The following is a 23475-nucleotide window of genomic DNA, read 5'->3' on the forward strand; positions in this document are numbered from 1 at the left end:
AGGGCTCAGCGCGCGTGGGGTTTTTTCCTCCCCCTGCCCGTAATTTAATTACAGGGCTGCGAGAGAACGGTAAGAATTGCGGACGCCTCGACAACGCAAGATGATGTCGTCAGCCGAAATCGCGCTGTCAATCAAGCACTCACACACGGACAAAGATCCCCCAGGTGGCCTTCAACAGGACCGTTGGAACAAGTGCTGTTTGCGAGCAGCAACCTACGAAGACTGGGCACCGAGGGGGGGTTGGTATGGCCAACGCAACACCCCCAAGCCCGGCCGCACACACCACCACATCAAGTATTCATATTTTTAAGGCTGAGTTGATCTGAGGGAGGCCCAGGACCCGTTTAGATATTCGCTGCCACTGTTGTTGTTATTGTTGTTGTAATTAACCGTGAGCGGCAATCTAATTCGGCTCACTGGGTTTGATGCACAGCGCGCTAACCGCTGCGCCACCGCTCCCCACACACCCGCGTGCGTGTGTGTGCGTGTGTGTGTGCGTGTGTGTGTGCGTGTGTGTGCGTGTGTGCGGCTGCGGTCGACGGGGTTTGTGTGGGGGGAGGGGTATGAGCGGTGGGATTGGAGTCGCCGAGCGGGCGAAATTAACAGATACACCGTATTTATTGTCCCTTCCCCACGCCTGCCCGGCACACATCTAGAATCTCTCTCTCTCTCTAAATTAGCTTCTTCCCAAACAAAAGCGACGCTACGGGGAGATAGAGAGAGAGCGAGAGAGGGAAAAAACCCACGGAGATGGTTTGACCCTGGAAAATGAGACGAAGTCGGGCCCTCTGCACCTCTCCACGGAGATGCTTGCTTTCAATTAAGCGAACCAATTTCGCGTCGACACAATGGCCAGCCCTGGCTTCAAGCGAGATGTGTGGGGTGGGGGGAGAAGCGGGGACCGAGGAGGAGGCGAGAGGTTACACTATATCCCTCTGCCCTTGGTAATTAGAAAAGCATTCCATACTTTTCACGCAATTAGCCCAACAGTTTGCAATTTCGCAGATATGTTTGGGTGGTCTGCCGAGTGTTATGTTTAGTACGATTTTTACAAGCGAAGAAGCAGACAGGCAGAGAGAGAGAGAGACAGAAATGAGAGTTCTGAATTTCGCCGCCTTATTCAAGTACAACCTGCGGGCTCCGTTATCAATGCACTGGTAGATGAAGTCTCCCCAACGCCACCCGCCTTCCCCTCCATGCATGGGGGGCGGGGGGGGGGGGTTGCTTGCCCATACTTTACCACGCTGGTCAATGCGAGTTTGAGGAAGGCAGTCGCGGTTCAGGCGACACCGGCTACGAATGGAACTCAGGGTCCATGTCACAGCGCCAGGAGGTGTGTCGCTATACTGAGACGGCGAGTGTCTGAGCGGTGCAACGGTGGACTCGAGAACAACTGGAGAATCGCGTGTGGGAGAGAGGTGGAGCTGAGGGTGGCGCAGTGGTTAGCGCTACGCTGCGCTACGAACTCGGCGACGCAAGTTCGATTCCCGCTCACGGCCAACATAAGTCCAGTAACAATAATCTGAACCGGGCCTGGGCCTCCCTTCGTGGCAGCCAAGTAACGGAACGCGTCTGAGAGGACGTCCACCGAGGAGGAGACGGAACGATGTAATCATGCGCTATATGGATTGTTCGTGCTGGAGGGATGGAGAGGTTACAATATGGGACGTATTTGTGGCGAACATGCAAACAAAAAACATGCTCTGGTAGTATATGATGATGCATTGTCTTTGAAACCGATTGGTCCACACCAGAGACAGCTTTCTTTAGAGCCTAGTCTCACTAACAGTGTTAGACCAGAGGACGCCCAAAGGCGATCAACACAAAGACAAAGCGCCACCATCAGGGCTTTCATAGCTCGGGTCAAGCAGCTACGATATGGGACCTTTCCCATATTGAAAAAGAAAAAAAGGTTTTGTTTGGTGTTTTAACATCTTAACATCTATATTCTTGGTTCTTTCGGTAAAGTCACGTAGAAGGGAAACAATAAAATAATAAAAATATAAAACAATTGTTTCCCTTCTACTTGGTGATTTTACCGAAAGAACCAAGAATATGAATCCCTGCAGTCACGAAAGCTTTAAATCAAAATCTTAACACCTGTTTTATTGCCAGAAAGTGTAAACCCTATTGTTATTGATTGAGAGGTGTGTTTAATGGTCATGTAAACCAAGCTCAGAAGTGCGCAGAACAGTGTGGAGAGGCGCGTGCTGGGGACACGGTAGCTGAGCTGGCTGCGGGCTCGGCACGGTCAGCGGAGGTGATGGAGCGGTGGTTGAGAGTGGGCGACTCGTGGCAGCCAAGACGATGCTGGGAGGTGCCGCGAGGGACGCCTCGCAGTCGATTGACCATCGCTGCTGCTGCTGCTGATGATGGTGGTCGTCAGCAGTCCCGTGCACGCAAACGCGAGATGGCTACGTGCGGTGCGAAAGAAGTTCAAAGTGCGTGAATTGCTCATCGGTGGAGGCGTGCGCACGTGCGCACGGCTCCGTGTCGGGGCCGCGTCAGTAAACGATGAGCCCGTTCGGCAAAATTACTCGGCGCGATTCCATCGCCACACTGAGTTAAAACGTCCCGCTGCCGCCGTGTGAAGGCGTGGGTTGTAAACAGAATTTTGCGAGTAAAATTCCACGGGGCGAACGATGGGGGGCTGGAGGGGACGAGGGAGGGGGGGGGGACGCGGGAGATTGGGACTGTGATGTCGTCTCAAGGCTGCAGCTGATGGAGCTACTCCACCGATATTCCGCTGTGCGCTCTGCAAGGAGCGACGACGAGGAGGAGTGTTGAGTCGTGGAAGGTTTATTTAGCACAACGCGCACGGGTCGCTCAAAGAACGGGTCGAGGTTAGGGGGTCGAAGGTCGCGTGAGAGAACGGGAATTCATTTGGTGCGGCGGTGGCTACCAACTCCTGGTTCGCGTCCTGCCTCCTGATGTCCTCTCTGCACCACTCCCACGGCCTCCAGCGAATGCATCTCCCACCTCTCTCTGTAGCGAATGCATCTCCCACCTGTCACTATGTAGCGAATTCATCTCCCACCTCTCTCTGTAGCGAATGCATCTCCCACCTCTCACTCTGTAGCGAATTCATCTCCCACCTCTCTCTCTGTAGCGAATGTATCTCCCACCTCTCACTCTGTAGCGAATGTATCTCCCACCTCTCACTCTGTAGCGAATGCATCTCCCACCTCTCACTCTGTAGCGAATTCATCTCCGACTCTCACTCTGTAGAGAATGCATCTCTCGTGCGAATCGACGTGTGGGTGGCTCGGGACGGATCCCATTCACTGCGTTCATTACTGAAAACCACTTCCAGGTTTTTACCGCACTTAACCGCGTGGAAAGATGCGGATACCAGGGTTCCCACGTCGATGGTTTTGTTTTGTGTGGGCTGAGGCCGCGTCGTGAACCTGGGTTGGGTCGCGCCAGAATCACGCCGACGCAGCCTCACCCAGGGGTCAAATTATGAATCGTAATGTTGGCTGCGAAAACGAAGATGTTACGGATAGAAGGGATGGAGTCACTGCAACTGCGCTCCCTCGTTCCTCTTTGCCGTGGCGAGGTGCCGATGGGAGGACGACCGCTTTCTGGATGTCAATCGCTGTGAGACTCATCCACGCAAACGCATGACAACAACAATAACAACAATAACAACAACAATAACAACAACAATAGTAAAATATGGATCTGAGCACTGATCGAGAAACATAAAATGTCAACAATTACAAATGGAACCAAAGCTCGTCCCACCGCGGAGATGGAGCGATGGGGCCGACCTCGTGTGCAGGGACGTGCTGGGTGGATCGCTGCATCGTAGGGCTGATGGCTAGGGGACGGGACGCCTTCATCCAGCAGTAGATTGACCATGACTGCTGGCGATGATCATGATATCACAACTAAACAGGGGCGACGGTCAGGTCGACAGAGGTGGCCAGCTACCGCCCCTCGTCTGCGGTCGCATTTTTAGGGAGCCGCCCGTTGTCGCTCCACTGCTGACTGCGCCAGATGATGATTATTTTTTTATTTTTTTCTTCAAGCAATTGGAGCGAAGCCCATCGACTGCTAAATCATGCACTAAGTCACCCAGCGTGTGTCCACACACTCACACACTCACGCGTACGAATGTCTTCCCCAAAAATCATTTCCATCCAAAACAAGCCACACACACATTGCCCCACCGCCCCTCAGCTACACAGCTGAGTATTTGTTTTAAATCAAATTCTGTCTCTTCAGGAGATATATATTTTTTTTTCTGGGAAAAAAGTCGAATGAGATTTCAACTGCTGAGTGATGGCTAAAGGTAAAGTGAGCGAAACAAGTATTTGATCCCCTGCTGATTTTGTACGTTTGCCCACTGACAAAGAAATGATCATATTCTTAGTTTTTTCGGTAAAGTCACGTTGAAGGGAAACAACAAAATAACAAAATATATATAAAACAATAAAAAAATTCTCACGACGTTTCGACCATAACTCAAACAGTCGTCTTCAGGTGTGTTGGTTTGCATAAATTTATTTTTAAACGGCGCATTTATTTATTTATAAAAATAAATTTATGCAAACCAACACACCTGAAGACGACCGTTTGAGTTATGGTCGAAACGTCGTGAGAATTTTTTATTGCTTTATATATATTTTGTTGTTTCCCTTCAACGTGACTTTACCGAAAAAACTAAGAATATGAATTACTGCAGTCACGAAAGCTTTAAATCAAAAAAAGAAATGATCAGTCTATAATTTTAATGGTAGGTTTATTTTAACAGTGAGAGACAGAATAACAACAACAAAATCCGGAAAAACGTACGTCAAAATTTTTATAAATTGATTTGCATTTTAATAAGGGAAATAAGTATTTGTTCCCCTCTCAATCAGAAAGATTTCTGGCTCCCAGGTGTCTTTTATACAGGTAACGAGCTGAGATTAGGAGCACACTCTTAAAGGGAGTGCTCCTCATCTCAGCTTGTTACCTGTATAAAAGACACCTGTCCACAGAAGCAATCAATCAATCAGATTCCAAACTCTCCACCATGGCAAAGACCAAAGAGCTCTCCAAAGATGTCAGGGACAAGATTGTAGATCTACACAAGGCTGGAATGGGCTACAAGACCATTGCCAAGCAGCTTGGTGAGAAGGTGACAACAGTTGGTGCGATTATTCGCAAATGGAAGAAACACAAAAGAACTGTCAATCTCCCTCGGCCTGGGGCTCCATGCAAGATCTCACCTCGTGGAGTTGCAATGATTATGAGAACGGTGAGGAATCAGCCCAGAACTACACGGGAGGATCTTGTCAATGATCTCAAGGCAGCTGGGACCATAGTCACCACGAAAACAATTGGTAACACACTACGCCGTGAAGGACTGAAATCCTGCAGCGCCCGCAAGATCCCCCTGCTCAAGAAAGCACATATACATGCCCGTCTGAAGTTTGCCAATGAACATCTGAATGATTCAAAGGACAACTGGGTGAAAGTGTTGTGGTCAGATGAGAACAAAATGGAGCTCTTTGGCATCAACTCAACTCGCCGTGTTTGGAGGAGGAATGCTGCCTATGACCCCAAAAACACCATCCCCACCGTAAAACATGGAAGTGGAAACATACTTTGGGGGTGTTTTTCTGCTAAGGGGACAGGACAACTTCACCGCATCAAAGGGACGATGGACGGGGCCATGTACCGTCAAATCTTGGGTGAGAACCTCCTTCCCTCAGCCAGGGCATTGAAAATGGGTCGTGGATGGGTAATTCCAACATGACAATGACCCAAAACACACGGCCAAGGCAACAAAGGAGTGGCTCAAGAAGAAGCACATTAAGGTCCTGGAGTGGCCTAGCCAGTCTCCAGACCTTAATCCCATAGAAAATATGTGGAGGGAGCTGAAGGTTCGAGTTGCCAAACGTCAGCCTCGAAACCTTAATGACTTGGAGAAGATCTGCAAAGAGGAGTGGGACAAATCCCTCCTGAGATGTGTGCAAACCTGGTGGCCAACTACAAGAAACGTCTGATCTCAGTGATTGCCAACAAGGGATTTGCCACCAAATACTAAGTCATGTTTTGCAGAGGGGTCAAATACTTATTTCCCTCATTAAAATGCAAATCAACTCATAATATGTTTGACATTCGTTTTTCTGGATGTTTTTATTGTTATTCTGTCTTTCACTGTTCAAATAAACCTACCATTAAAATTATAGACTGATCATTTCTTTGTCAGTGGGCAAACGTACAAAATCAGCAGGGGATCAAATACTTTTTTTCCCTCACACTGTATGTGAACACAGTGACGAGAAACTGCCTTATAAAGCAGCAACCCTTGTTTAGCGAACCAGACTCTGCTCATTACACCCAGAAAGGTGGAAATTACGGTTACTGATCGCGGGCCCAGACACCTAGAAACCCAAAGCGGCTAGCAACAAACAGCAGACTAATTACGTTGGAATAGGTCAGAGTTGTTTCTTGATTTGAGCGAGGTTTTATAATTGATGTAAGAACTTGGGTAAACAGAGGCAACGATGGTGATCGTGGCATGAAGAAAGTCTAGAGTGCAGCAGTGCGAAGGGAGAAGCAGAGAGAGAAGTGAGGTGGCCTGGAGTGTGGTGAGTGAATAGGTGAGTGAGAGAGTGAGTCATTGGGTGAGTGGGCAAGTGAGTGGGTGGGTGCGAAAGTTAAGTGAGCGAGTGTGAGTTGGTGAGTGAGAGAGTTAGTGAGTTGAGTGAGTAGGTGAGTGAATTAGTGAGCGAGTTAAGTGAGTGGGCGAGTTGAGTGAGTTGGGTGAGTGGGTGAATGAGTGAGTGAGTGGGTGAGTTGGGTGAGTGAGTGGGTGAGTGAGTGGGTGGATGAGTGAATGTGTGTGTGAGTGTGTGAGTGCGTGTGTGAGTGAGTGGGTGAGTAAGTGGGTGATTAAGTGGGTGAGTGAGTAAGTGGGTGAGTAAGTGTGTGAGTGGGTAAGTGGGTCAGTGGGTGAGTGAGTGGATGAGTGAGTGAGTGTGCTATTGTGACCTCCGGTGTGGTGAGTGGGCAACTGAAATCTGGATCTGAACCGCGGTTCTCAGCTGTGCCTGCTCAGCAGCTCTGCCCACTACGCCACTGGACCAACTCCAATAAAGCACGTTTCAAAACAAGTAATGTATATGAATAGAACAATATTAGCGCGTGTTCTTTCTCTTTGGGGAAACACAACTCGACTCGATGGGGCACCTCCGTCGTACGCGGCCTACACGCGAGGCAGACGTCGCGAGAAGCAGCGGGCCAGCTGTGCCGCTCACTGCCGTGGGGGAGAAACAGGACACTGCCGTCTCGATTAACTCTGCCCCACACAAACCCATTGAGCTCTGACCCCACACAAACCAATTTAGCGACGTACACACGCAAGTGTGTGTAGGTAGAGGGGGGGGCGCAGTGGTTCGCGTGCTACGAACACGGCGAGCCGAGTTCGATGCCCGCTAAAACAGTGGCGAATATTTTAACCGGTCCTGGGCCTCCCCTAGATCGACTAAGTCTCAAATGAGTACCTGGTGCGGTGTAAAAATATCGCTCCTGGGGAGACAAAATCGGTCGGTCGTGGGTGCTGGACACCCACCCCCTCGTGTGCCGCGGCGTCAGCCTTCATGGGTGCTCGCCAGGGGCACTCACCCCAGCAGTGTGTCCAGGCTACACGGGGAGGCGCCTTGCACCGAACACAAGGACGAGGTGGGCGAGGAGGGGCGGGCGGGGAGAAGAGGGGCCAGCGAGAGGCGGCAGCGCGCGGGTTGGGAGCAGCGGCCGGGCGAGCCGCGTGCGTCGTGGGCTCCGAGTGATTGGGGAACGGTGGAGGGGAGGGGAGGGAGCGCAGCCAGGAGCCGAGAGGCGAGGGCATTGACGTGGCAGGGCAGCCACGGCAGCAGCGTGAGAGTGGCCACGCGTCGTGGTTGACAGCTTCTGCTGCTGCGTATCTTGAGTAAGAAGAGGGAGGAGGAGGGGGAGGCGGCGCTTGCGTGGTTGCGGCTGGGAATTTGCGGAGTTAGGAGGCCGTTTAGATACTTGACAGCTTTGTTTAAATTGACTTTTAGGATGAAGAGAGCGCAGTGGTGGCCTCTTTCAGATGTCCAGGGGAGACAAATTGGAGATAACAGAGAGAGGTTGCAATGATGCTTTCTGTGGGGGGGGCGTTCAGGGCAAAGTGAAGGGACGAGTGGAGTGATGGGACGAGTGGAGTGATGGGACGAGGCGTCATCGAGTGGTGTTGAAGGCGGGGCGGCAGACGATGTCGCAATAGTCAAAGATTATTAGTGGCTGTGACGATATCTAGACGGAGCCAAGGTGGAATACTGTCTACTTCTGCAGAGGAATCTAATTTAAAAAAAATCGTATTGGTCATATGATCGATGTGGGCCCTTGAAGGACAGTTTTGAGTTCAAGATTAACAAAATTCTTTTGGTTATGACGAATGCGATGTGAGTCCAAAGACTCGCCACTGCTGGCAGAAGAGGCCTCTGGCACTCGAGGGTGTGCTAGATGCCCCACAGGCTGTACTTGGCCTGCTCTTCCACACAGACCACACGTATTGGAAGAGGTTCGAGTACCCACACTTTACCCCACCGCAAGTTTGAATGGAACAAATAATCAACGCGTCTCATGGGAACATTGCTAACCTGCATTTGTGGCTCTGAGCCGCAGTTAGAAATTCCACATTCCCATGGCAGGAAACAGCATGGCCGAGAGTTGAACTCGCGACCTCGTTCTTGTGAATCCAGTACAGTTACTGTAGATAATCCACAGCAACACCGGCCGCGTCTCTTGATGTCACTCAGTGTGTAGTCTGGCGAGTAGGTGGGCGAGTAGGTGGGTGAGTAGGAGAGCAGGTGAATGAGTGGAGAGAGTAGGCGAGTTGTTAGGTGTGGGTGAGTGAGTGAGTGGGTAGGTGAGTTTGCGCAAGTGGATGAATGAATGCGTTGGTGAGTTTTTTTGAGACGGTGAGTGGGTGGGGTGAATCAAGGAACCCCGCACGGCTAGCGCGGTGTTGGGAGGCCTTCATCTGCAGTGGACTGACAAAGAGGCAGCGAGTTTTATTTATTTATAATTCACACTTCCTCTTGCTCCTCCACCTGCGTGACCCACGTGTGTGGAATTCACGGAGTTAAAATTAACGATAAAGTTGCACACGCGATATACAATGAGGGAAAAAAGTATTTGATCTCCTGATGATTTTGTACGTTTGCCCACTGACAAAGAAATGATCAGTCTATCATTTAAATGGTAGGTTTATTTTAACAGTGAGAGACAGAATAACAACAACAAAATCCGGAAGAACGCATGTCAAAAATGTTATAAATTGATTTGCATTTTAATGAGGGAAATAAGTATTTGACCCCCTCTCAATCAGAAAAATTTCTGGCTCCCAGGTGTCTTTAATACAGGTGACGAGCTGAGATTAGGAGCACGCTCTTAAAGGGAGTGCTCCTAATCTCAGCTTGTTACCTGTATAAAATACACCTGTCCACAGAAGCAATCAATCAATCAGATTCCAAACTCTCCACCATGGCCAAGACCAAAGAGCTCTCCAAGGATGTCAGGGACAAGATTGTAGACCTACACAAGGCTGGAATGGGCTACAAGACCATTGCCAAGCCGCTTGGTGAGAAGGTGACAACAGTTGGTGCGATTATTTGCAAATGGAAGAAACACAAAAGAACTGTCAATCTCCTTCGGCTTGGGGCTCCATGCAAGATCTCACCTCGTGGAGTTGCAATGGTTACGAGAACGGTGAGGAATCAGCCCAGAACTACACGGGAGGATCTTGTCAATGATCTCAAGGCAGCTGGGACCATAGTCACCAAGAAAACAATTGGTAACACACTACGCCGTGAAGGACTGAAGTCCTGCAGCGCCCGCAAGGTCCCCTTGCTCAAGAAAGCACATATACATGCCCGTCTGAAGTTTGCCAATGAACATCTGAATGATTCAAAGGACAACTGGGTGAAAGTGTTGTGGTCAGATGAGAACAAAATGGAGCTCTTTGGCATCAACTCAACTCGCCGTGTTTGGAGGAGGAGGAATGCTGCCTATGACCCCAAAAACACCATCCCCACCGTCAAACATAGAGGTGGAAACATTATGCTATGGGGGTGTTTTTCTGCTAAGGGGACAGGACAACTTCACCGCATCAAAGGGACTATGGACGGGGCCATGTACCGTCAAATCTTGGGTGAAAACCTCCTTCCCTCAGCCAGGGCATTGAAAATGGGTCGTGAATGGGTATACCAGCATGACAATGACCCAAAACACACGGCCAAGGCAACAAAGGAGTGGCTCAAGAAGAAGCACATTAAGGTGCTGGAGTGGCCTAGCCAGTCTCCAAACCTTAATCCCATAGAAAATATGTGGAGGGAGCTGAAGGTTCGAGTTGCCAAATGTCAGCCTCGAAACCTTAATGACTTTGAGAAGATCTGCAAAGAGGAGTTGGACAAAATCCCTCATGAGATGTGTGCAAACCTGGTGGCCAACTACAAGAAACGTCTGATCTCAGTGATTGCCAACAAGGGATTTGCCACCAAGTACTAAGTCATGTTTTGCAGAGGGGTCAAATACTTATTTCCCTCATTAAAATGCATATCAATTTATAACATTTTTGACATGCGTTTTTCTGGATTTTGTTGTTGTTATTCTGTCTCTCACTGTTCAAATAGACCTACCATTTAAATTATAGACTGATCATTTCTTTGTCAGTGGGCAAACGTACAAAATCAGCAGGGGATCGAATACTTTTTTACCTCACTGTATATATAAAAGATATATACAGTTTGTATTCACAAAATTCTTTTCGTTACAAAATAATTTCGTCAAGGATGTTGGGAGCTCAGAGACAGAGATCACTCCCCCCCCCCCCCCCCCCCAGAAAAAAAAATCCCCGCTTTCATTACTCGGGATAGGAAAAACAAGTGCATAGTTCGCTGCTGCATTGACTGTGAAATTTGGCGTGCGTGAGTGAAAGTTATTTATTTTTCTTTCTCGATGAAGGTCGCTCGCTCGCTCGCAGGAGGCATAGATGGAGGGCAGGGAGGGCAGTGGTGGTGTGGCTATACTTCACCACTGGGGGCAGCCCCACATCTACTCACAGCAAAAGCCCGCGAGCGCCTCCGCGCATTTGCAAACAAAGGCGCCGAGGAGGCAGGAGGAGCAGCAGCAGCAGCCTTGGGCAGAGCAAGGTTGAGAAATCGCTCGCGTGGCGCTGTGAGACGACGCTGGGAGACGGCATTCCGAGCGGCGGCCACGCAGCGCTCGCGTGTCCCCTACAAAGGCTGCGCCACTTCAAAATCGAGAGTTCCCTTTGTCCGTGGCCCAATATTCTTCTCGTGTTGTGTGATTCTGGGTGGGGGGTGGTGGTGGTTGGGGGAGGGGGGAGGCGAAGAAAGCTTGGGGGGCTGCAGAGTGGTGAGTGTGGGCGTGTGAGAGGGTGGGGGGGGGTGCTCGTCGGCCCACCGAGCCCACACACGGGACCGCGTATTGACGCCCGGGCCGAGGCCGACGGCAAACAGAAATTGCCGAACAATACCGCGAGGGCCGCCTTGAAGTGCCGCCCTCGCTCACTTAAATAATAGCCGAGTCCATTAAGGAGTGAGTTAGACAAAAATAAGCTGCCTGTCAATACTTTACACCCCTCCCCGTAACCCGTGGCACATCATACAATTACAGCGTGGGCTGAGCGGCGATATTGGGGGGGGGGGGAGGAGGAGAATTGCAGGGTAGAAAATCAATGTAATGCGGGCGAAGTTTGAAAAGCTTCTCGTCAAAGCAATGCACGCCTCGGTCCATTCGGCGGGATAATGGGGCCGTAATAGCGGTTGACAGGAGCAAGCGAGCGAGAGCGGAGCGCAGTGTGGCCACGGCCTCGGCTCAGCCTGCGCAGACGCGGGTCACTGTGACTGCTGTCCAGAGAGGATAGCCCCAGAGAGAGAGAGAGACGGGGAGGGGGGAGAGAGACTCTGAGCGATTCGGCCTGAAACTCGTGGGAGCGCGCCGCTCCGCGCTGCCGCACGCTGCTGCTGAAGGTCCCCACGTGACGCGGGGTGGAACCGTCGGCGCTCCGTCACCTCCGCGAGACGCTCCTCTGCGGTGCAATCGATGGCTGAGGAAGAGCGTGCGGGGAGCGTGATGCTGCTGCCGTCTGGGATGAGACGCGTCTGGGTGTTGTCGTGGAGGGGCCGCTCGGAGTCGCGAGAGCCGCGGGGGTTCTAGCCCTGGTCAGGGAGCGCACTGAGCCGAGGTCTATTTGTCTTGGCGGGGTGGGAGGGGGGGGCAAGGGAAAATGATGCACGACGTTTTATTTATTATTGTTCTCGATCTCCAAATGTTGCTAACGGACATATCCCTAAAAAGAACGCAACGCGTCCAAGGAGACTTGCCCCAAGGAGATGGAGCGATGAAATCATCTCGCGTGTGCCGAGTGGATTGTTACGTCGCTTTATGGTGAGAGGTGGCGGCCGATTGGGGACGACTTCATCCAGCAGTGGATTGATCATGGTTGATGATATTTGCAAGTGAAGATTCCGTCAATTTTTACGCGATCTAACCCAAAAAAACCTCTATTATGGATGATATTGGTCGCGAAAGCCTACGCGTTAAACGATCCGTCAATTTTGTTTCACGAATAGTATTTTTTCCTGTTACCCAAATTAGATTCAGGTGCATTCATGATTTTTGTTTCTTTCAGTCCAGGTTACAACCAGGTTACAACCAGCTGTGGTGACCCCGGGTTCTCCACGCCAATGCGGGGAGTTGATGGTCTCAGCCCTGCCACAAATGACTATATCCCCTTCCACCATCACACTAAATTTGGTTCGGCTCTGAATTTGCCTTAACTCACAGCTGTAATAATAAATGCAAATCTCAGTTTGATGATCGTGTGAGGGAACACTGCCGCCTGCCGTGTGGAGGAGAAGTCCCTTCAAGAGATGTCAGATGTACTTCTGAGATATCCGTTTACGCGAGCCGTTCTGCGGCTCTGCGAAAGTTCCGAATGGACATTTCTTCATCGAATGACACGAACTCAATAATATCAAAACGATATTCGTGGTTCTTTCGGTAAAGTCACCACCACGTAGAAGGGAAACAATACAAAATATATAAAAAACAATAAAATTCTCACGACGTTTCGACTGCAACACAAGCAATCATCATCAGGTGTGAAAACCACAGCAAGAAAATTGCTGTGGTTTTCACACCTAATGATGATTTTTACTTTATTGTTTCCCTTCTACGTGACTTTACAAAAAAAAACAAGAATATGAATCCCTGCAGTCACGAAAGCTTTAAATCAAAATTTTATTAGCATAACTGTCGAAAAAATGGGGGGGGGGGGGGGATAAGACAAAATATATAATGATTAAAACAACAATAATGGACACGGTAATTGTATTCGCATTACGGTTGCAGCTCAATTTGCACCGCGGCTGTGGATCGATGTCCATTCAGCGGCGCATCCTGCGGCCTCCAGCGCGGGTCACGTGACCCCCCCCCCCCCCCGTGCCTCTTTGCTCAGACGGGCGAATGAGCGAGCAGCCATTCCCTCTTCACTTCGTCTCCGGCGCTCGGCCGAATCAGTCCAGTCGTGAAAATTCCACATTCCCACGGCAGGGGGAGAATCTCTGCCGGGGACAGCCAAGCAGTGACGGATTATCCGAGTAGCAAAAAGTAGCAAAATAAGCTACATATGCTACGGGCCCCGCACTTTCAAAGGCCCTAATGCTTTCAAGCTATCAATTCCGGTTCGGTGATTCTGCACTTGCTCTCTTACTATAGTACTAGACTGCCTTCAACTTAAATGAACAACTGGGTGTTTAAGGTTAGTGATTTGTTGTATTATCTGGCTGTATGGCAAATAAAAAAAATACAATTACTTTACTATGAAAGCAAACAAATTGTGTTTTAATATATTTTTTTTTATTTAGGGCCCCTTTATAACATCACATGTTACAGGTCCAGCACTCGCTTAATCCGGCACGGCACCCAAGTCACTTGACTTGCGTGTAAGACCCTCCTTGCCCACCTCACTCCCAGTCATCCGTTCCCTTCACTGATTCCCAATTCAAACCCAAAGGAACTTGAAGCTCACACTCAGCATCTTCATGATCTTACATGAACTTACCACTGCCTACCTCTCCGATCTCACCTCACTCTACTTCCCTCTACGCACTCTCCTACCACTCACCTCACTCTACTTCCATCCACGCACTCTCCTGCCTCTCCCAGCCGTGAGGAAGGAGCCATCTGAGAATCCAATCAAAACCATCACCTTGCCATACATAGCAGGGGTAACCAAAAATATTTCGAAAATCATGAACAAACACAAGATCCAGGTCAGATTTAACACAGTACATAAAATTCGTGTTCTGATCCCATCTGTGAAGGACAAGATTCCTGGCATGCAATACCCCGGCGTCTACAAACTTAGCTGTGTCTGCGGCAGCAGTTACATTGGGGAAACTAAGCGACATGTCACGGACCGTGTTCGTGAGCATGAGGCAGATCTGGAACATGGTAGGGCCAATACCTCGGCCGTGGCTGATCATCACTTTAATGCGGCTGGCTCACACGAAATTGGTCTCTCTAAGACGAAGGTACTCTGCAAACCCACTGGCTATCAACAAAGATTCGTTCATGAAGCAATCCATTTTTACAGATCAGTGACGTGCGGTGAGGTCAATGGCTGGGGAGGCACTGGCTCGTGTCAGAGCCAGATTCACACACTGAGGGGGGCGTGGCCTCACGGAGGGGGGCGTGTCCTAATTTAGGGGGGCGTGTTAGACACGTCCCCCTCAGTGAGGCAAATGTGATAGCTGCCTCCCCTGATGCTTTTTCATTGCAGTTTCATGACGAGACCAGCGAGCCTAAATATCTTTATACACATACGTGAAATAAGTTACCTGGAGTATGGAAGGCGAGGACATGAAATGATGGGGTCTACAAACATTAAATTGGTGACATACTGAGATAGTAACAGGCACGCGCTTATTGTCCACGCTCCATCCAGTTACTGAGGGGTTGCGCAATCAGAGGGGAGGCTGGGCTCGTCGTTGCCTCACCTCTCGTCTCTTCCTGTATTTGGAATCGTACAGAAATTACATTTATAACACAGATTAGTGGAAAAATCTTAATGTTTATTATTATTTTTCGATTTTAAGCTTTCGTGACTGCAAGGATTCATCTTCTTGGTTCTTTCGGTAAAGTCACGTAGAATGAGAATAAAACAATAAAACAAAATAAGACAGTAAAATTCTCACGACGTTTCGGTCACAACACAAGTGGCCTTCTTCAGGTGAAGAAACAGGTCTATCCAGGAGACAGAGCTTGAATGGACGCTGTCACGCAAGGACCGAGTCTTTTTGAAGCTGTATGGGCGGAGTTGGATTAGCAGAGTTGGATTAGCATGTTCCAGCCCACAACCTCCGGGGATATTTTCATTGGAGTATTTTCATTGGAGTATGACAGGTGAGGCTCTGCCTCCCCTGCCTCCCCTGACCGCACGTCCCTGATACAGACATAGACACAATTTCAACCGAGAAGATGGGCACAAACTCAGCAATCACTGGAAGGATGTTATTAACCATTTAAAGTCATAACTGGTTGCAATGTTTCCATTTTAGACCTGGCAACCCTGTAATTGGTGTAAGCCCACCACCAGGACCATCATTACCCACTACTACCATCACCACTAGCAGTAGCCCTTGATTGGTGTAAGCCCACCACCAGTACCATCATTACCCACTACTACCATCACCACTAGCAGTAGTCCTTTATTAGTGGAAGCCCACCACCAGTACCCTCATTACCCACTACTACCATCACCTCTAGCAGCAACCTCCACCGTCAACAGTGTGAGTGTGTAAAGCGAGGTGCAATGATTACCTGGCAGCCCTTTGATTGGTGGAAACCCACCACCAGCGCCGTCGTTGCCCACGACTACCATCACTCACATTAACATGAGCTGCCCCGCCCATGCTGCTGACACTTGGGCTACGCCCATTTTAAACCTTTATAAACAGTTTGCATTTAGAGGCTAACCACCTTTTCCTGATGACGACCGCTTGTGTTGCGATTGAAACGTCGTGGGTTTTTTAATTAACTTTATTATTATTATTTCTCTATCTATGTGACTTTACCAAAAGAACTAAAGAAGAAAAGCTTCGGCCTCTCTCCACGAAGTTCAGAAGACCTGGGTTCATAAAATAATTCGGGGTGCAGCGAATGGAACATAGATTCTCATAAATAATAATACAGTTCGTCATTCTCCTGACAGAAAATAACCGCAATTAGTCTAATTACGGTATCCCTTTGCACAGCTATGTGACAATTACCGTATCTGCCGAATTATAAGTCGTACCCCAAGTATGTCTGGTGTCAGTAACGTTAACCACATCTGGTCACTCACAAAAAACTACTCTTCCCCGTATAACCTCCAACAGACTGTCCGGGAAAGTGGTGTTGGCGAGCACCGAGAAAGGCCGGCAAGGCACACGATGGGGTGGTGTGGACAACATCCATATCTGGCCGCCTTTGACTCCCCAGTGCCGATCCCTACACCTCGCATCAGGTACTGTACTAATTTATTAAGGTTGAGTTGAACTTAGGGGAGGCCCAGGACAGGTTCAAATATTCACCACTGCAATTACTGATCGTGAGCTGGAATTTAACTCGGTTGGCTAGGTTCGAAGCACAGTGCGCTGACCGCTGCAACACCGCTCCTCCGACATACAGACACACACGCGCACGCTCAACGCTCCCGGATTACAAGTCGCATCCCTAACTTTGACTAAAAAGTTAAAATTAAGTCAACGTTGGTTCCTGCTCAAATGAGCAGATGCGGTGCCGTTTACAGCCCTGCAGAGCAAGTGGTGGAAATTCCACGTTCCTATGGTGGCGGCGCACCGCTTAGAACAACCACCCACTCTAGACTCCCCCAGGTAAAGATGGGTGGCAGGGATCGGCAGGGAGAGGGACCGGTGCGGGGAGTCGCGCGACCCCAGCGACGCGATGACGTCCCCTCCGGGCCTCGATGAGCTGGCACTGCCGCTAAAAGCTTCATCAGTGGCGCGTCGCGGAACGATTTAAAGGGACCCTAAATTGATTACATTGTTTGGGAGCGATTAAGCCAAGGAGGTTAAAAATGCCACGGCCGTGAGCAGAAAAAAAACCAGACACACAAAGGTGCTTTCAGCTTATATATTTGATTCCCATTTGTTTCATGTCATTTGCATGAATTGTAAATATGCAGCGCACACTTAGCTGAATTCCTCCGTCCTTCCGAACATAATAATAATAACAACAAAACAACTACCTAAAATGCCCCGAATGAATTTCGCACCTTCAAGGTTTTCCCTCTGAGCGCCTCTTCCATTCGACTGCGCCCGGCACGGTCGGCGAGGGAGCGGCAGCCGCCCCACGTGGAATTTTAATTTGGCAAATTATTTTTCTTCTTCTTCCCGCGCACACGACGAGACTTTAATTGCGCGCTCGTTATTAGTTTGGGGGAGGAGGAGGAGGGGGGGGGGGTGCTTTGAATTATTTTCGTTTTTCTCTCATCGCATTTCTGTGTAACTTGAGCAGATTGGGCGTGGGATTCGCCACAGTGCAAGTAGCTCCAGCAACAGCCGCCGCTGCTGCGTGGCAAACGCTCGCAGACGTCGGCGCAACTTCACCGATTCGCACCATTTTCATTCTCAGCGCCAATGTCACTGCCGCTGCCAGGAGTGAGGACGAGCACTCCGCTACGAACGCGGCCACCCGAGAGTTCCATTAGCGGCCTCGGCTCACATCAAACGCGAAATCTGAACCAGCCCTTCACTGATTCGCACTGACCACACACTGCTAAGGTACGGTCAAACACAGCATGACTGAAAGGTGGGAAAGCCTTCAGCGGGCTGTGGATTGACAAATAATGATGACGTTATTTTGTCGTAGACGTGTCAGTCGCTGCTATTATGACTCGAAGGTACTGGTGGGAGTGCCTCGGGGGATGAGATTGGCCCTGCGATTACTAACGGTTCAGTTCCTGAAGAAGCTCCCTCGGACGTGGAGCGAAACGTTGGGCAATGTGCCAGCAAAAAAACAAGCGGTACAGCCCGAAAGCACACACCCACACACCCACACGCGCACACACCCACACGCGCACACACCCAAACGCGCGCACACACCCACACGCGCACACACCCACACGCGCACACACGCGCACACACCCACACGGGCACACACGCGCACACACCCACACGCGCACACACCCACACGCGCACAAACGCGCACACACCCACACGCGCACACACCCACACGCGCACACACGCGCACGCACCCACACGCGCGCACACACCCACACGCGCACACACCCACACGCGCACACACGCGCACACACCCACACGCGCGCACTGCAGAACCGCGACACTGAGCACGAGGGAAGAGCTAATTCTTGTAAATTTGTTTTCTTTTGGCGCCCATGCAACATGATTCATGTTGTCAAAACTTTCCAAAACATTTAACAAATCCGAATTGGATTTTGAAATAAACACTTATACGTGGCGACGCACACACGGGAGCGCACAGCACACCCCCCCTCCCACCGGTTCACTCCACCAAAAAAGCTTCTGGATCGCCTCTGAAATTTTCCAGTGAAATGAGCCGACTAAAAGGACCACGACAGTTAGTTTGGGCACGACGCAGGAACGCGTTCGAGTTAAATGGCGAACCCCAAATCAATCCCAGCGTGATGGAGGCTGCTCTGACACCATTTGTAGCCGGGTCATCTCCCTCGAAGCATACGTAAAGCGTCGCAGCGCGCTGCCGCCACGCTCACCGAGCGAAATCAATAACCCCGCGAGATCTTCACCTTTTACATCTTCACGGCGCCAAATGAAAAACCGCTCCCGTTCTCACGGCAGCCGCCAGGCGGGACGCTGCTGAGCGTCGGCGAAAATAAGACGGTGGCCTTTTGCTGTTGTTGTTTCAGTTTCAGTTTTTTTCAGTTTCATTTATTTGGTATAGCCCTGTGAGCCATTCGGCTCTTGAATCGGGTGCAACCGCAACAAACAAAAAACAAAAACATGAACAAGAAAACATCTTAAAGTGACTATGTGACTGTGCAAACAGAAAATCCAGGAAAAAACATCAAAATATTCCAGAAAAAGCACCGTACACCAACGCTGTGTGCAAAAATCCCAGTGGGATGCAAGTCAAACAACAACAACCACTGATGGCCTTAATCGCTTCCATTAAGGCCATTAGTCTAACTCCGTACAACAACAAACATGGCCAAACCAAAAAACTTTTCGACATCACCAAAATAAAGCCATAAAAGCAATGTAACAGTGATCATAGGAACTGCGACCGAATTTTCACAATAAACGACATAAACAACATGTAACACCAAACCCTGTAGCCACAGCTGGCTGCATGAGTCACTCCACAACAACAGGAGGATCAGTCGGAGTATCAATTTTTTCAATGCACCTTTAAGATCAGCACACTAAATCAAAACACAGATAATACTTTGCAGCGGTCATCCGGAGCGAAACATTTTATTTTATTTGTTGCTGTTGTTATTGTGTACGCGCGAAGGCTGCGGCGTTGACACGGGCTGCGGCGGATCTTCGCCTTACAGCCGGCGGGGCCCGGGTATCGACCGATGGATGTGCAGTGCCCGCATATACCCCGAGTGTCCGCGTGGTGCCTCGAGTCACCCGCGGCGAGACTGCGGTCCGGTCATTGACGGAGTTTCGTCAAAATGACGCTGCCCCCGCTCGCCCCACCCCTCCTCGAAGAGAAGATGATATTGAATAGATGATGTTTCAGACAATGGCCCTTTTCCGTGAAAAAGACTCAAATTCAAGAGACACCAACGACCGTCTTCTTCTTTCGTATGGTCAATGTGAAACTTGCAACGTGACACGAGCGCTACGCCAGTTACCGATGGCCTCTGTGGCCCTCTTGGCGGACGATCGTTCGGAAAACTCTCGTGGGGCTCGGTCAGGAGGTGTCACGACCAAGGGTCGCCCGATCCTCAGCAGACACGACGACGACGACCACCGAAGCAGTAGCGCGTGTGAAGTTCCTGCAGGAGCACCTCCCCAGTCAACGTGAAACGTTGGGCCAACGCTCGCAACCGCATACGAACGTTGGCACGTTGTATGTTTACTGGGTCGTAAGGCGAGACCGGTGTCCAGTCTCCTCATCATCGCTCCCACGTAGAAACCCGGGTTGTTGCGACAAGGGTTTTCTTCCAGATACATATACATTTATTTTTTCTATGACTTTATTTTGGAAGTAATCATTGAATGGTTGTCCGTTACTCAACAGCTGCAAACAGTGTGACGATTCATATGGTATTTAATTTTTTAACTGGCGTTATCATAAACCATTTGTAAAAATGTCATTCTCATCAGGCCCCATTGTGTCACCGGGTGAAGTCTCCAAGTCTATCGACGACTTCTCGTCTGGACTTGCGTGCGATGAAGGCGGCCCAGTGGCCCAAGCGTCGTCTGTTGTGTTTTTCTGTTAAGGCCACGCAGTCTCACTGACGAAAGCGTTGCGCTCCTTTTCTTCATTTGAGCCAGGTCCGTGTGGTTCAGCGAACCGGAACACATCCCTGTACCCGGCACACCACATCCAGTATGCACCTCCCGTCTCTACGGCTGCGGCGGCTACTGCTCGTGGCAATGCCAGCCCCACTCCCGTCCGCCGGCGACCTGGAACACGTCCAGTGGGAGACGAGCGGGGGAGTTCCGCAGGATGTGACGATGGCCGTGCCCTCACCAACGCAGCTTACCTCGCTCGGTCGAGTTAAAGCGCCAACGAATTGGAGTCGGTGAATCCACCCACCGCAACGGGCGGGGCGGGCGGCCCGGTGACGGAGGCAGCATTTGGACTCCACTTCCACGAGTAATTGTCTCCTACTGGAGCATTTGCTTGACATTTCGAAACCGCTTATTTCGGAGCAGCAAATGACGGGCATTTCAATCACGACAGATGCAGCGAAGCAAATTACGCGGCGAGCGTGTCAGTGGACGCCGCGCTAGCAGGGGGAGCCGTGTCCCCTCTCCACACACTCCCCCCCCTGCCACGCCACAGTCTCAGCCCTTGGTAATTTCATATTTCAATTCGTCGCTCCGCAGACTGACAAGTGACTGACAAAGCAGCGTGCGACGGCCAGAGGCGATGGGGGGAGGCTGCAGCTGTGCGCTTCGAGGCCAGGGATCGCCACGTGGCTTCCGCGCTTTCCCCACGTCCGTTGTTACATTCTATAGAATCGAAATCTCCGAAGATGCAAACGTGGAAAAAACAGAACGGGCATAAGGATTCTCGGGCCGGTAGAGGCGAATTAATTTAAAGACCCAGTTGTGATCTCAGGCAGGGACAGAGAAAGCAGCGGATCCGCTTTATGTTTTCGTTTTACGTTATGGTTTATTTGTTGTGCGTTTCCACCATCTGAGAAGGCACCGCCCCAGATGAAACCTGAAAATAACCAGTTTCACTTTAAATTATATGGGGATGCTGGTACACAAGCACAACAATACCCAACGCGTTCCGTGTAGATGACGCTGTGGCCTTCAAGGAAAATGTGACGTTTCGGGCAATAGCCCTTCTTCACTGCACATAATTAATTATATATTTGCTTTGTTCAGGCGGAGTTATTTCACATGCGATGGCTCGTGTGAGGGTTAACAGGCTGCAATACGAATCGAGCGACCCACGTTCGATTCCCACTCAAGTCGATACACGGTAGTTGTGACCCAGTCTGAAAATAATAAAACATTATCGTGCCAATCAATGATGGGGGGGGCGCACCCTTGATGATTCCATGACCACTCACTCGCCTGCAGCACACAATTGTACGTTAAACTTCTTTCACACCGTACGTAGCCAACCGTGCTAATCGGAGGTGACGTGTCCGACCTCAGCAGACGTATCCAGCAAAGGCGCTCTTTCATAGCGCATCTCGGAGAAGAGCCGTTGCCAGACATTTTTGCCCATTTTATATTTTCCTTTGCAGGCAATGTTACCGAGCCGAGTTTTCTTTTGTTTGCTGCGAGCGCACCACTGCCAACGAAGCAGTATCACCAAATAATTTACTCTTCTTAAGTCGGTTCTAAAGTCTAATTCGCGTTTGTTCTCATCCATGCGCTCCTCCCACTGCCATTCCGAGCACGCATCTCTGCGCACTTTTCAGCCCGTGTTCCGTTCTCTCCGCAAGCGCCCACGTTTTCAATACAATGTAGCAGTAAGTTTACATTCCATTCTTGCACACGATGGCACGACGTTCAGGCAATAAGTGCCAATGTCGAGGTCTGCAAGCGCACACCCACACACAACGAGCTCCTCTGGTGAACGCAGACGACAGTGCTTCACTGTAGGTCATTAGTTTGGGTTGCAATGCCAAAATCGCACTGTGGCTTGTCTTTGAACTTTACATGTATGGAGATTATCACGATAGCGCCGCCTGTTACGTGCCGTCAGGTTATATTAAACACAATACCGCCACCCGGGAAAGAGGGACGTGGTTAATTCGTAGCAAGTAGCACGCACGGACTGATAACTTTTATCTGGAGGCAGGCTCGTCCGTTTGCTTTTCTTTGTCAAATTCAGCTGCACAAACGCGCTAAACAAAATTCCCGGTCTAAAAATTTCACCAAACAAAAGAAAAATTGTTGGAAACTGGAATACACAAAAAAGGAAATCGAGCACAATGATTTAGGCAGGCTTTATGAAAAAGGCAAGGAAGGAGCAGGGCAGAGTGCTTTAGGTAAGTGTAATTTTACTGAAATTCACAGGAAAATCGTATAATTCGCAAGAACAGACACTTTACGAAATAACTTTTCCCAGATTTAATTGCATGTATATGTTTTCAGACTACAAAAAAATATTTACTCATGTACAGAAAGCAAGAGGGTTGAAGCCAGACGTGCGCACAGCCGACGAGGGTGTGGGTAGATGGATGTCGTGGACCGCGCGCCAACACAAAGCAGGGACGAGCGACGCAGACGTCGGAACGGGGAGACGAGGCACCAACGTTGAAACACAACAACCGGTCACAACACGCATCCTCCTTTCCTATCACAACGATCCCCAGATCCCTTTAATGCGTTTAAAGATCACAGCCAACTTGCCCTTTCAATACCAATTGTGATGTTACATTCAAATAAAGCAACGCGACGACAGGCGTTGTTCACTTCGTTTATAGCTTTATCAGTAAATGCAAGAAAAAAAAAAGGAATCATTATCCGTCTGGTGCACGCAGATTTCCAACAGTAAAAGTCCCTCCCCTGTGTGTGTGTGTCGAGACGTTCCACGCGGGGGGACAGACGAGCCCTGCCGGCGGTGCCTCACGACGACTGCCACTGAGCAACCAAACACCCACGCGGGGACACGCCGTGCCGCGTGAGCGTGCGTGCGCTCCAATCGGTTCGATGGCTGCTAAAATATGTTGTGCCGATTAATAACCCCGATCCGTTAAAACAAGCCGGACTT

At 50.0% G+C, this 23475-nt stretch overlaps 1 long non-coding RNA gene across 1 annotated transcript in view; it reads left to right on the forward strand.

Moving 5' to 3' along the window:
* The window catches only part of LOC116956346 (uncharacterized), a 28472-nt gene extending 22290 nt beyond the window's left edge, over window positions 1-6182 (forward strand). Inside the window, exon 3 of the long non-coding RNA XR_012930213.1 lies at window positions 55-6182. This is a non-coding gene — a long non-coding RNA (uncharacterized LOC116956346). The remainder of the gene's footprint in view (window positions 1-54) is intronic.
* The last annotated feature ends 17293 nt before the right edge of the window (window positions 6183-23475 follow it).

The sequence above is a fragment of the Petromyzon marinus genome, chromosome 64 (genome assembly GCF_048934315.1).
Source record: "Petromyzon marinus isolate PM22_M1 ecotype Great Lakes invasive population chromosome 64, UKy_Petmar_22M1.pri1.0, whole genome shotgun sequence".
In the NCBI taxonomy this organism is placed as follows: domain Eukaryota; kingdom Metazoa; phylum Chordata; class Hyperoartia; order Petromyzontiformes; family Petromyzontidae; genus Petromyzon; species Petromyzon marinus.